The sequence below is a fragment of the Amblyomma americanum genome, chromosome 11 (genome assembly GCF_052857255.1).
Source record: "Amblyomma americanum isolate KBUSLIRL-KWMA chromosome 11, ASM5285725v1, whole genome shotgun sequence".
NCBI classification, from domain to species: Eukaryota; Metazoa; Arthropoda; class Arachnida; order Ixodida; family Ixodidae; genus Amblyomma; species Amblyomma americanum.
The window spans coordinates 85,906,400-85,920,409 of record NC_135507.1 but is presented as its reverse complement, the minus strand read 5'-3'; positions in this window follow the sequence as shown (position 1 = coordinate 85,920,409).

Genomic DNA, 14,010 nt, shown 5'->3' with positions numbered 1-14,010 from the left:
CCACCAGCTAGACCAAACTAGAAGGCTCCTACATTTGGTGTGCAGTACACATATCTCACATGCAGTGGAAGTATAGAGTGCAGCTCCCACTTCCGTAAATGGCGTAGTTTTTTTTTAATTACAGCGTTCTTTCGGCGTTGACTCAAAGGGGCCCGATTTTGCAACTGAAATCTGCAAGACATAAGAAACCGTACCGCAGTATATTTGACGCTTGTAAAATGATAAGCAGGGCGTCTTCACTCACCCCGTTGCTCTCGTGCATGCAGTGGTGCTACCATCTAGTTAGAGTCAGTGTATGACCATGGAACATTTTTTACAAACAAAAATGACCTGAAGTGAGGTCTTGTTCAGCTGTTGTCCAGTTATGCTTTTGGCGCTAGCTAGCAAAATTGTGGCTGAATTTTTGCCGCCTGCGCGCAACAAAAGCGTAGGAGCACTGAGATAGTGCGTTTCTTTCTGCAACAACTTGCAATATTATATAAGTCAGCTTCTTCAAAAGGATGTCTTCCGACCAAAAGTACTCGTTTACAGACAGCAGTCTCGCATTTTCAGAAAAAGGTTGGATTCCCCTTAATCTATTTCGGGACCGACTAACCCATCTCCCCTTTCGTGGCAAGAACAGGGAGTGATAACGAAGACGGTGGTAAATGTCTCGAACCCAGAGGACACACTCACATTCTTCGAGCGAATGAAAACTCCGGATGGCCGCCCACTGCCTGCAGCAGAGTGTATGCAGAAAAAGGAGGGATGCCGTCATTCGTCACAGAGCAGTGGGGAGTGGGTTGTTCCTTGTTCTGGCTAGGAGTGCGCGGGGGAGGAGGGAAGGGAAGGAAGTTAGCGCGACTGTGTTGTTCAGTAGAAAAGTTTTAGAAAGTTAAGCGTGAGGTAGCTCACTACTTCCGGCGCACAGGAACGAAGGCCCATTGCCTTCTATTCCCTGCCTAGCCTCTACTGCAGTGCTACCGAAGGTTGACTGCATGAGTACAATTGTACTCTTGATGGCTCTCTCCAGGCCACTTTGAAGTAAACTGGCGACATTCCTGAGTTTACTAAGAAGAGGGAACTTCACTCTTTTCGTTTCCACAAAAAAATGCGAGAGTGTCGTCCGGGAACGAGGCCTTTTGGTTGGAAAACAAGCCTTGCGGAGAAGCTGACTAACACACTTCTTCAGATGGTCTATTTTGCAAGTTGTCAACTCTCGTGAGGATTAAGTGACTTGAAATAGCGATAGAAAAACGTTTGCGGGTGAAGGTAAAGAAGGGCCATAGCAGCAGGGAGCTAATGCTCGAGTTCGGGGGAAAAAAAAACAAGCCCTTTTTCTGCATTAAAAGGAAGACAAAATCCTGACCGCGCCACTCAGCTGCGTCTGGAAAAAAGATGAAATATGGCTTTGTGACTCATCATAAAAAAGGTTTGTACTCCAGTTTAATCAATTTCTAAACTTCAACCACTCAGAGCAATCATCAAAATTCTGAAAGAAAGTAGGACACCCTCTGAAGCTCACAGACCACATTAGCTGCACTCATGCTTGAGGTTTCATGCATTTTGCAACGTACACCTGCCTCCAATAGTTCAAGAAAGGCGACTGTGCCGAAAACAGCTAATTGCTTCGTATCCACAACTTACTGCTGGGGATATAAGAGTGCATTGCACAATTTGGACCATGACAATTAATATCTCTTCTAAGATCCATGAACTGGCGAGGGCGAAATTGAGTTGTTTTACTAAAAGTGAACATGAGCGTAAGTAATTCCCCACCACCATCCGCCCTCTACAAAATACAAGCAGATAAACATTCGACCGTACTTACCAGGACTGATATGGCGTCATCGCAAAGTTAGCCTGTTGGCAGGCTATCGAGACGCGTTATTCGCTCGGTGACTGCACACCACAGGTACAAATAGCTAGACAGGCACTGTCCAGAGACGCAAAGTGCAAGCTGCGCCCTGCAGCAGCTTCCAGTACTGGGCAGTGACATGACCGGTAGCGCTGTATTCGCGGAAGGGCGAATGAGCGAACCCACCCGTCCTCTGCACCCTTTACTTCCCGCCCCTCACCCTTTCCACCTTTTGTGGGCAGAATTTTTCTTTTCCTCTTTTCGTTCCGGATTCCGCGTGTCCCCCGCGTGTGCTTTCTTGGTGGAGGGAATTAGCATGCCGGAGACATACTACAGGTTTTAGGTACGCCTGTTGTGCACGTGCGGTGGCCCTTCCCGGCCGGGTGCTTGCTTCTGCGCATATGTAAAAAAATTCCTTGGTTAACTGTCGGCATAAAAACTCGCCTGTTTTCTTGACGGCTGAATACTGAAAAAAGTGTGCGGTAGGAAATATGCCGAATGTACATAAGCTCTGCGCTTCTCGCCTCTAAAATGGCAGCCACTATGAAGGTGGTGCAAGCGTGCTTTAATATAAGTTATTTGAAATATTGCGTATAAGTTAGAAAATGAGCAAGTGCACGCACTTGTGCGGAAAAAGCCTGTTTTCGGATTCTGTTCCTGATAATTCTTACATGTATGACAAATTGCTACTACTATTGCTAGAAAGAAAACGAAAACTTGACAAAGCTCCGTTAGATATCATTCTTCAACACCTTACGGAAAATAAGTAACCGAGTACAATTGAAATGACTCCATCAGAAATGTATATGGATACCGGGGTGAATTACAGTCTCAGGAAAGTAACGTAACAATTACAGAAAACTAGGCTGTTACTCTTCCGTTACTTTCCTCCCAACATTTATAGTTCCATGACACAAATTTACTCAGACTGCAGTGAACTGCAGCAGCTTGCTTGATGATTTGTTCTTTTAATAAACTGCACATCTCCAACCAAAATTTTTAATTTTAACCCAACGTTTCCAGGCTGACTCGGCTCCTTCATCAGGGGTGACTGAGGGCTGTAGCTAGTGTCCTTTAAGTATAGAGGGGAGGAGGGGGTCAAAGGAATGACAGCTGGGATGCGAAAGGCATGGTGGAGGGAGAGAGGGCGTTAAGGCTGCTAGTCACGTTGTCGCACTGTGGGGATGCGGTCAATGGCGAAGTTTTTTTTGTTGAGTTGAAGAGCGAAGTCCCAGGGCATATACTGGGGGCAGGTTTCCTTTTGTGCGGTTGATGTTGTTCGGGGTGGTTTGAATGTGCCAGGATTCCAGAAGGAGCCTTTTGTGGTAATTTGTTTCGGTTCCCAGGATGCGGGTTCCTTCGAAGTTGATTCTATGGTCGGAGTCCTCGGAATGTTCCAACCAAAAATTAAAATTTTTGTTTGGAGAAGTGCAGTTTATTACAAGTCTTCAAACCCAACCAGACAGACAAATCTGTCAAAATGTTTAGTTTGCAATGATTTGTTCTACGCTGTTAATTTCCGAGGGCAATTTTTTATCGAAGCTGCGGTCAAAAACATCCCTACGTTTACTCGCGAAGCGATCAGCGGCTGCACTGATCACTTTTAGAAAACCTTGCGTCGATTTTGGGTGGATTGAGAGGTGAGCTGCAGCGCCATCTGACAAGACCGCGGGGGGGGGGGGGGGGGGGGGGGGCTACAGAGCGGTCACGTGATACCTCTCGGGAGGAGAACTCCCATAGAAGACGGCGTTCACCCGGTTGTGGTGCGGACATGATCGTGCGCGATGCTTCTCGGCAACCGGTCTGTTGTCGCTCGGTCACAAAGAAAACTGCTTGCCGTCAGGAAAGCTGTACCTTTGGTTCCAGCTTTTTTTTTGGAAAGAAGGAACTGGTTACCTGTAATCAACTACAGAAAAAGTAATTCAATTGCCTGGAACTTTGTCGTTTGAAAAAAAAGTAATAAATTAATCACAAAATTGCAAGAAAGTGCAGCTGATTACAAGTAATCAATTACATGTAATGCGTTACGTACAACTCTGGTACGTATCGTCATATCTTCTATACTTTGAAGCCGCCGCGGTGGCTCAGTCGTTATGGCGCTCAGCTGTTGACCCGAAAGACGCGGGTTCGATCCCGGCCGCGGCGGTCGAATTTGTGTGGATGCGAAGTTCCAGAGGCCCATGTACTGTGCGCTGTCAGTGGGCGTTAAAGATCCCCAGGTGGTCGAAATTTCCGGAGCACTTCACTACGGCATCCTTCACAGCCTGAGTCGCTTCGGGGTGCTAAACCCTCATAAACCATGAACCATCCATACTTTGAAAGATCTTCCAAGCGTTATTATTAAATAACGGCCAAGACAATGTGCCAGATATCAAAATCAAGCAAATGTCAGCTTGCAGTTGTCACAGGAGAGCAAATCAAGCCAATGTATACTAAATATACAGGTACTAGTTTACTCATATTTACGAAGCCTTAGGCACACACACACATATATAATCGATAAAATTTGCATGTAGAGATGGGCCACAAGATGTGGGCCACAGATTTGTGCGCTGACCTGAACGTAGTGAATTTTGCTCAGTCAAAAAGCATACTTAATAAAAAATAAGTTTCACAACGCTCTTGCAGTGTTCACACGTGTGTCTAGGATTCACGCTCACTTGCGCTCGCATTAGTAAATCAGTCGAAAAGCTTCTAATGCGGGATAACTTCAAACCCTTGAGTGTACTCCTGTGAGCAGGAAGTCAGCGCTGTGCATAGACAGCAAGGACAGCATGGTGAGGGGTTAGCGTGGCTTCCGAGCTGCGCGTCCGCTGCTCTATCCCGCCTTCGGTTAGTCATCCACCGGGTCACTGAACGTGGACCCTGAGGGGACAAGTATTCCTAGGGAGTGTTAACATTGCCCCGCGTCTGAATGATGATTCAAGTCAGAGCTTTCTGCGCAGGAGCACAATAGCGCTCGGCGTCGTACATCGGCGAGACCAGGAACTTCGCCGAAAGAATGAAGCAGCACAAAGCGGATTAAAAATCTGGAGAAGCGGACTCGCGACAAAAAACTTTTTGGACTAATTGATGCAGTGACACGTGGCCAAAGGCGCCTTCTCTCTCCCCTTTCCTGCCCAGCCCTTGCTACAGGAATGCCATGAGAAATGGAATTGCCATGAGAAATGCTACACGAATTTTCATGAGAAATGTGAGCTATAACAAAGTTTGAGCACTCTTTTATTGATTACACCATAATTATTTATGACAAGCACGTTTTCTGGTTTCTGTTTTTCTCTTGGCGTAGAGCATTCAGAAGTCATTTTCAAATTTAATTGAGAAATAAGCAAAAAAAATCAGTTGCCAGGGAGGAGGAGAAAGCGTCAGGGACCCAAGACTCCTTCCCACAAATCAGTAGGTTCAACTGCGTATGCGCCACTCAGCATTTCTCTATTTCTTTCTGCTCATTTGTAAAAGATTACCTTGGGCTCACCCCCAGCCCTGTTAACGGCAAGGCTGTCAAGGGCAAATTGCATTTCCGTTATCACTCGTAACATAAAATGAAGTATTATATCCTACTATATTATCCTACAGACGAGCGTAAGCATATGGTGCAAGTTTAATCATGACACTACATCAGGGCCCGAAGATGTTGCCATTACGTGCAGCTGAGCGCGAGGAGGAAATATGCACTGCTTGAAACGGACACAGATTAAATGCGCATAAAACGTGAGCGTTGGAGCTGATCGCCGCATCATGTCAAATTAAAGCATGGAATGTTTTAGTGGTACTAGAAACAGTCTATATGGAAAAAAGATGTAAGCATTTGAATTCCGTTTTGAGCGTAGACTGCTAAGCTTAATCTTTTTACTTGATGTATTTGCCCCACAAGAGAAATCAACCATTATATAAATTCTTTCCCGCCCATCTATGAAGTCGGCATGCGCATCGAGGCACTTCACACAAAATTCTCCACGAGCGCCCCATCGCGGCATGCGAGCAAAGTAAAATCACCCCGCTGTTTTGGGGGAAAGAAAGGACGCGCAGTTATCAACACTGGTAAAGAGCGTAAGTAGGGTGTAAGTTTTCTAAAAGGGGGTAAGTGATCAGTAGCGTGCTTTTAACGGGTGCAAAGTTATTCCTAGAGTCCTCTAAAGGGGGTAAAAGTCCTTTTTACCCCTTTCTCACACCTTTTTTTCTTAGAGTGCGCGACGGCAGCGCAAGGAAAGGAAAGGACGCCTGTCACTCATTTCAGTCGACTACCCGGACCGCGCCCCAAGGGAATGAAAATGAAATATAATTGGTTATATTTTTGTTTTTTGGGGGAAGGGAAATGGCGCAGTATCTGTCTCATGTATCGTTGTACACCTGAACCGCGCCGTAAGGGAAGGGATTAAGGAGGGAGTGAAAGAAGAGAGGAAGAGAGGAAGAGATAGGTGCCGTAGTGGAGGGCTCCGGAATAATTTCGACCACCTGGGGATCTTTAACGTGCACTGACATCGCACAGCACACGGGCGCCTTAGCGTTTTTCCTCCATAAAAACGCAGCCGCCGCGGTCGGGATCGAACCCGGGAACTCCGGATCAGTAGTCGAGCGCCCTAACCACTGAGCCACCACGGCGGGTCAAAATGAAATGAAAATTGGCTTTAAGGTAAGGAAGTGAGGCCTGTATCACATATTTCTGTGTATACCCGCACCGCGCCGTAAGGAAAGGAAAATTAAATGAAAATTGATTTTTAAGGAAAGGAATTGACGCGTCTGACATATCTCTAGATTGGGCGCAGTGGGGCCGTGCGGGCACGGAGGAATCACGCGGTGAGCCGCGAACAACGCAGCGCACATCCAAAGCTTGCGCCACGAAGCTTGCGGCTTGCTGCCCGTTCGTTCGACGCGGAAACTATGCTGGCGTTCGTGGCATGAGTTTGTCGAGAACTATGTGCCGACGCATTGACTGCAACTTGAGACCCGCGCGTTTAGGCAAGGTGGATGGCAGCGCTTCTACGTGGTTTGCCGCTCCGCGCGTCCGTTTCACCTTAGGTAGAAGAGCGATTTGTGTAACGGGCAAGGCGTCGCGCCGAACGGGCGATGGCGTTCCGTTGACTCCCTGGCAGTGCTGCAACACGCTGTCGCGTTCCACTCTTAAAGGCGAAGCTTAAGTGCCGTGAATTTTTTTTTACAGTGTGAATATGAGGCGACGCTGACGAAGAATTTTGCAATCCATGAAGTCCACGAAGCTTCGGGCCTTCAGGGAAAAGGGCACTCGACTACTGCGCCAGAAAACACGCGATCGATCCAGTCAGCTAAGGCAGTGTTTCGATAGAGCCGAAACGCAAAGGCGCACGTGTGCTGTGCGATGTGAGTGTACGTTAGACCCCCAGATGGTCGAAATTATTCCGGAGCCCTCAACTACGGCCCCTTTCTTCCATTCTTAATTCCTCCTTTATCCCTTTCTTAAGGCGCAGTTCAAATGTCCACCCAGACATTTGAGGCAGTTACTGTGCCATTCCCTTTTTTAAGCAAATGTAAATAGTAAATTGGTTGTTGGGGAAAGGAAATGGCGCAGTATCTGTCTCATATATCGTTGGACACCTGAACCGCGCCGTAAGGGAAGGGATAAAGGAGGGAGTGAAAGGAGAAAGGAAGAAGAGGTGCCGTAGTGGAGGGCACCGGGATAGTTTCGGCCACCTGGGGATCTTTAACGTGCACTGACATCGCACAGCACACGGGCGCCTTAGCGTTTTTCCTCCATAAAAACGCAGCCGCCGCGGTCGGGTTCGAACCCGGGAACTCCGGATCAGTAGTCGAGCGCCCTAACCACTGAGCCACCGCGGCGGGTCAACCTATTTTTCAAAGGCCAATTTTTATTGCACAGTACACGGCTGTGTATTTTTTTTCTCTGCATTGTCAACAGGGTAAAGCAAAATGAAGAGTAACAATAATATCTCCGTTTCGCCTAAATCTCAGATTCTAATGTGACATGAAATAAAACTTCGATGCAACGCCGCCAGTACACAATCAGCGTTGAAAGCAAGCAAGGGTTTCACTTAGACGTTGATTATGTTGAGCAGAAGCCTCTTACTGGACTACTGATTTTTTTGTGCGCTGAATGCATTAGCTAGCGGTACCTAATCAAGTAAGCACCGGCTTCATTTGCGGTGCGCAAGCATTCGTCTTCCCGGACACGAGCCTAAATGCTTGTGTGGATGTTGTCCCGGCCAAATATAATATATGTTCTCATGTACCCTTGTTTGTGCCCATTGATAGCTGGTATGGCGGTCAAATTTGCCTTTTTGTATTTAATAACCGTGTGCAGCTATGGCTAGCCAGCCCGTCTTCATAAACATCATTAGTTAAGTTCGCCCTGCAAATAAGGCGCGATAGTTTTAAAGTGTCCGTGCGGTCGCTTGGGGATTCCTTGCCGCAGCATTACGCAGACATCGGCAGCTTCTCACGTGTCATCACATCCTGCTGTATTACACGTCATCGCACATAATCCGTGCCGCTAATTAGTGACCCTTAAAACTAAGTTTTCCTTTAATGTCATTTGCGCACACTGCTACGTGACGTGCTTGTACAAATCCACTGCTTATCCTCCTGAACGAACATCCTCATTGGTGAAGTAGTTCCCGGCTCCCGACCAAAGGGACTCCGGTTCACTTCCGCTTGACAACCTTTTAAAGCCAAAGCTTTACCACGGCCGCTCATTTGCAACGCACATTGTGCCATTGAGCGGCCGTGGATTTACTATCCACGCGGCTCCTATTTCGCTGCGTCTGTACGAATGATCTAGAACAGGAGGAGCGGAGCTGCGTAAGTAACCACGTGACGTACCACGTGACTCGCAGCAGCTGCAGTCACGCGCTCCGCCGTCGTCGCGGCGGCTGCGCGCTGCCTAGCCACCGCCTTGCTATGGACGAAGCAAGTCAGCCGGAGCCGACGTCCTCGAGGGTGCGTACTCGCAGACGTCGGGCCAAGTCTGATCACCAGGTCGACATTGCCAACTGCGCGAGGGATTTAGCAATCGATAGTGAGCGTAAACGCGCTAAACGCCCAGCGGAAAGCAACAAAGGGCGGGAGCTTCACCTGGCTCGACGGCGAGCGAAAAATGCCGAATGAAGACAACGAAGAGACTTGTTAGCAGCCGCGGCGAAGACTGGTGAGCCTCTGGAAGTGAGTTGTCGCAGGGCGGAACCCGCAACGACGTCACGTGGTCCGTCTGTCTGTCAGACTGTGCTTCGGCCCGAAGAACCTTAGAAAGTAACCTCACATGTAATCCGTGCTTTCACTTGCATAGCTAGGGTTAGCTGAGCTAAGCCACAGCCATTGTTTTTTTCTTTGTAGCGAACCTGGTTTTCTACGTCACTACACCCATTCCACGAATCTGAATTTCCCAGTCACGCCAATTCTGGTTTTTCCGCCGAACGGGACCATTACGTTTTTTTTTTGCTTTAAGGGGTAATGCGTTGTTAGTCAGCCCCTTGATGTGTTCTAAAATCAAGAAGTATTGATATCGGTCATATTTGATCCCAGTTGACACGCGTAAATGTATTTCGTTTATTTTCTTAATGTTACTTACTAGTACTAACAACGTTTGCAATCCACTCTTGTGAGATAACTTACCCTGGCTCTATAAAACCCAATTAGACGGCTGTACCATTCGCGTGCCGTACACATCTCAATGGCACCGTGTTGGGCTAAAGTGGAAAAGAACTGCATGTAAGTACTCTCCGACTACGTTGACACCGAACACAGATCGTCGGCCGCGATCTTGCTCTACGTTCCCTTCGCCTACAAACCGCAGTTAAGGAGGCAGCCCCGTGGGACCCATACCTTGTAAATGGCAGGGAGGCCGCATGACAACGGTCGACGCAACGTTGCAGCACGTCACCGATGAGGACAACCTCGACGTCGCCGCCTACCTGCACTCCACTCTAAGCACGAGTATGTCTATATGAGAGTAAGAAATGGAGTATGCTTACTAGAAATTTAGGCATACGTAAAAACCAGATGAGTGGGTTATGAGACAAGGAGGGCAATGCCGTTAGCAATATGGATAAGATCGTTAATGTAGCCGAACAGTTCTACACAAATCAATACAGTAGCCAATGTAACCAGAACGTCAGTGGTAGAGACAGTAGCGCACACCATTGCGGCATCCCGCCAGTAACGAAAGAACAAGAAGGGGACACAACAGCGCTGTTGTGTCTCCTTCTTGTTCTGTGCCGTCTTTGCGCTGTAATAATGAATGTAGGTAACCAACTCGCCCAAAATGTTGTATTAACGAAAGAGGAAGTAAAGAAAGCATTAGAAACAGTGCAAACGGGAAAAGCATCTGGTGAGGATCAGGCAACAGCAGATCTGTTGAAAGACGGAGGGCAGATTCTGTTACAAACCTAGCCACCGTGTATGACCTCGACCGTACCAGAAACTTGGAAGAATGCAAACATTATCTTAATTCATATGAAAGGAGACGAAAAGGACTAGAAAAATTACAGACCGATCAGCTTACTGCCCGTTACCTACAAGGTATCTACTAAGGTAATCACTAATAGAGTCCGGACAACCTTAGACTTTAATCGACCAAATGATCAGGCAGGCTTTCGTAAAGGATATTCAACACTATATAATATTTACACTATAAATAAGGGGATAGAGAAATGTACAGAATATAACCAACCCCTATATATAGCCTCCATTGGTTATGAGAAAGCATTTGACAAGTGGAAACATCAGCTGTCATACAGGCATTCCTGAATTATAGTGTATAAGAGCCTTATGTCAAAATACTGGAAGATATATACAGGAACTGCATAGCTACCACAGTCCTCCATAAAGTCAGCAATAAATTTCCAACAAGGAAGGGCGTCAGGCGAGGAGACATGATCTTACCGATGCTATTCACCGCCTGTTTACAGGAGGTGTACCATGGCTTGAATTGCGAACGGTGGGAATAAGAGTTAAAGGAGAACACCTAAATATTTTGCGATTGGCTGATGACATTGCCTTGCTGAGTCACTCAAGAGATGAACTGCAAATCAAGATACATCAGTTACAGAGAGCAGAACGGTGGGTCTAAGATAAATACGTAGAAAACAAAAGTAATGTTCAACAGTCCAGGAAGGGAACAGCAGCTCACTATTGGAAGCGAGGTGCCGGAAGGGGTAAAGGAATACATCTTAGGGCAGGTATTGGCAGCTGATCCGGATCATGAGAGGGAAATAACTAGAAGGGTAAGAATGGGGTGCAGCGCATATGGAAGGTCCTCTCAGATCATGATTAGTAGATTACCAATATCCCCCAAGAGAAAAGTGTACCACAGCTGTATCTCACCGGTACTCTCCTACGGGGCAGAAACTTGGAGACTAATGAAAATTGTTCAGCTTTAATTAAGGAGGACACATCGAGCCATGGAAAGAAAAACGATAGGTGTAACGTTATGTGACCGGAAGCGGGCAGAGTGGGGGAGGAGAAAATCGCGTGTTAATGACATCCTAGTCGAAATCAAGAGGAAGAAATGGGCTTGAGCAGGGCATGTAATGCGAAGGCACGATAACCGCTTCTCCTGAAAGGTAAGGAAGTGGATTCCAAGATAAGGCAAGAGTAGCAGGGGGAGGCACAAAGTTAGGTGGGCGGATGAGATTAGGAGGCTTGCAGGCATAGGATGGGCGCAGCTGGCAAAGGAGAGGATTAAATTGAGAGACTTGGGAAAGGCGTTTGCCCTACAGTGGGTGTAGTAAGGATGATGTCGAAGCTGCCCTCTAGAGCACGCCCTTTTATAAAGGGAGTGTGCTAGAGGTCACCCGACTACATTTCAGCACCGTTATGTTTACATCGTGCAGTCCGCAGATGGACAACGACGTCATGCCTGGTTGCGCACTCAAGACGAGTGGCGCAACAACCGTTGACATTGCAATCTTCGTCGGCGCCACGAAGAATACAAGCCAGCTGGCCGAGAATGAGTTTGGACATCCATTTGTCACCATGGAGTGAGTGAAAACGTTTTCGCCGCTACTGCAGGCCGTACGAGATGATTCGCATGCTATGTCAGCGGGACTCTGAAGAAGTTCGTGATGGAGTGACAAGATCCGAGCGACGCCGAACCCGAGGAGAAGTAGTGCGTGTCGTGGGTCGAAGGCATTTTTTGAACGCTAATATAACAATGTGTTCCTGCTCATGCACTTCCCATACAAAAAAGTCCTATGGGCGTCTATGGAAAAAGCTTTGTCCGTCCATGGCCTTTTATGAACGTCTATAAGCACCCATAGAGGTGCTTATTGACAGCTATTGAAAAATCTATGCCACTAAAGCTATAGCTTTGGAACCATACAACTGTCTTAAGCTCTCTATAGGAAAATATATCAGCCTGTATAGACAGCTATAGACAGAAATAGGAAAGGTCTATAGCAATTTGGGCCAAAAATTCTATAGCCGGCCATAGGAAATTTTTGTATGGGCTTACTTCAAGGCGAAAAATTTATATGTGTAATTAGTTCAAAGATCGTAGTTGTCGTTGTGTGGGCACATAAAACGGGAGTGCCATGGAGATGGCAAGAAGTGTAGAGAGAAAGAAAGAGACACAACTTTATTTGCTACCGGTGCCGGGAATTAGAGCAGGAGGGTCCTGTGCGGCCCGCAGGTGGGGGCGGCGTACTGGGCCCATGAAATGCATGCAAGTTGCGTGGTCTTATCTGCCTGGGTGAGGAGTTGCTCCCAGCATTCCGCAGAGGGAGCTGGCGAGAGGGCCGGAAGTCGAGGGTAATTTTCGCACCCGCAGAGGATGTGCGCCTGAGTGGCGGACAATCCGTGGTTGCAATTTGGGCATGTGGGGTCGTATTCCTCATTGGTGATCAGTGATAGCCTGAATTGGCTGAGAATAGAATGCGTCTGCAATCTTCGGAGCAGGTGGCTTATGCTCTGTCGAGGTTGGGTTGGAGAGGCTGTAAAACGCGTCACGTCTATTTATGAACATTGGTGATGTCGGCAAAAGTCTGGGGGGATTCAGCGAGAGCTTCTGGATCCGTGGGGCGGCGCCGGGATTGTTAATCCTCGGGCAAGTCGGCCGGCCTCTTCTTTACTGGACTTTTATACGTCAGTGGTGTGGGCAGGGGCTTACTTCTTTCAATATTTTTAGGTTTCCCCAACCTAATATATGTCCCTTCGTTACCACAGTTTCCCTCTTGAGCGGGTACCAAGATAAGGTTAATTTTGCGGTCGGCAGTGCAACCGCGCAGGATGCGTGCGGCGGGAATGCATATGCAGCGTGCCGAGTAGTTTAGGATTGCTCGTTTTGAGTCACTGAGGGCTCTGGGCGTACGGCTGTCAGCGATGGCCAGCGCTATCGCTGTCTTGTCTGCTGCGGCGGGGGAGGGGGCGCACACCGCGGCGGCGTAGTTAAGGGTAGATCGCTATGTGGTTGCACGGACCACGTAGGTTGAAATTTGCCTTGTCGCGTCTATGTGTGTAGTGTGTTCGTCGGCACGATAGAAATCATCCAGTTCTCGGGCTTTGTGCTAAAAGAGCGCGTCGTGTCGGCGACGTAGCCGCTTCTTCGGTAGTGGTTTGACAAAAAGACGGCTATGTAATACACCTGGCAAAAAGTGGAGAGGGAAGCGACTGGAGCAGGTTTCGAGCGAGGAACCATTACCGGAGAAGGCGTCGCAGTCGAAATAGCACTTCAGATGGCGGAATGCGGCGGAGCATCGGAGGCAGCAAGTGCGAGCATCAGACCACTTGCTACATCGCTTATTCGCCAGTGCCCACGCAGTAGGAGTCATAAGCGTCTTTGCGAAGGGTTTCGCGGCTGCGCGCGTCACTGTCTCTTCAGACTCCCCTGCCGACGGTGTGTGTGCAATGCAGTCAGTGTTGGCGCTAACGGGTTACAAGTAACGGCGTTACCGCAACGCTTTATTTTTTCGGTAACTTAGTAACGTACCCGTTATCATTTCGAAACTGTAACGGCTAACGTGTTTACGTTAACATTTTTTGGTAAATCGAGGTGTTATGTTAATAGTTACTTTTTATTACAGTTGTCCCCCCTCCGCCTGTTTTTTTTTTAAAGGGAAAGCTCGGAGTGCCTAAAGTGATGTTGGAGATAAACAAAATGCACAGGTGTTATCGACAACCCTTGTTGCGGCTCGCGTGCATGCCAGAAACACGTGCCTTTGACGACGCACCCAACTGCTAGAAAACGA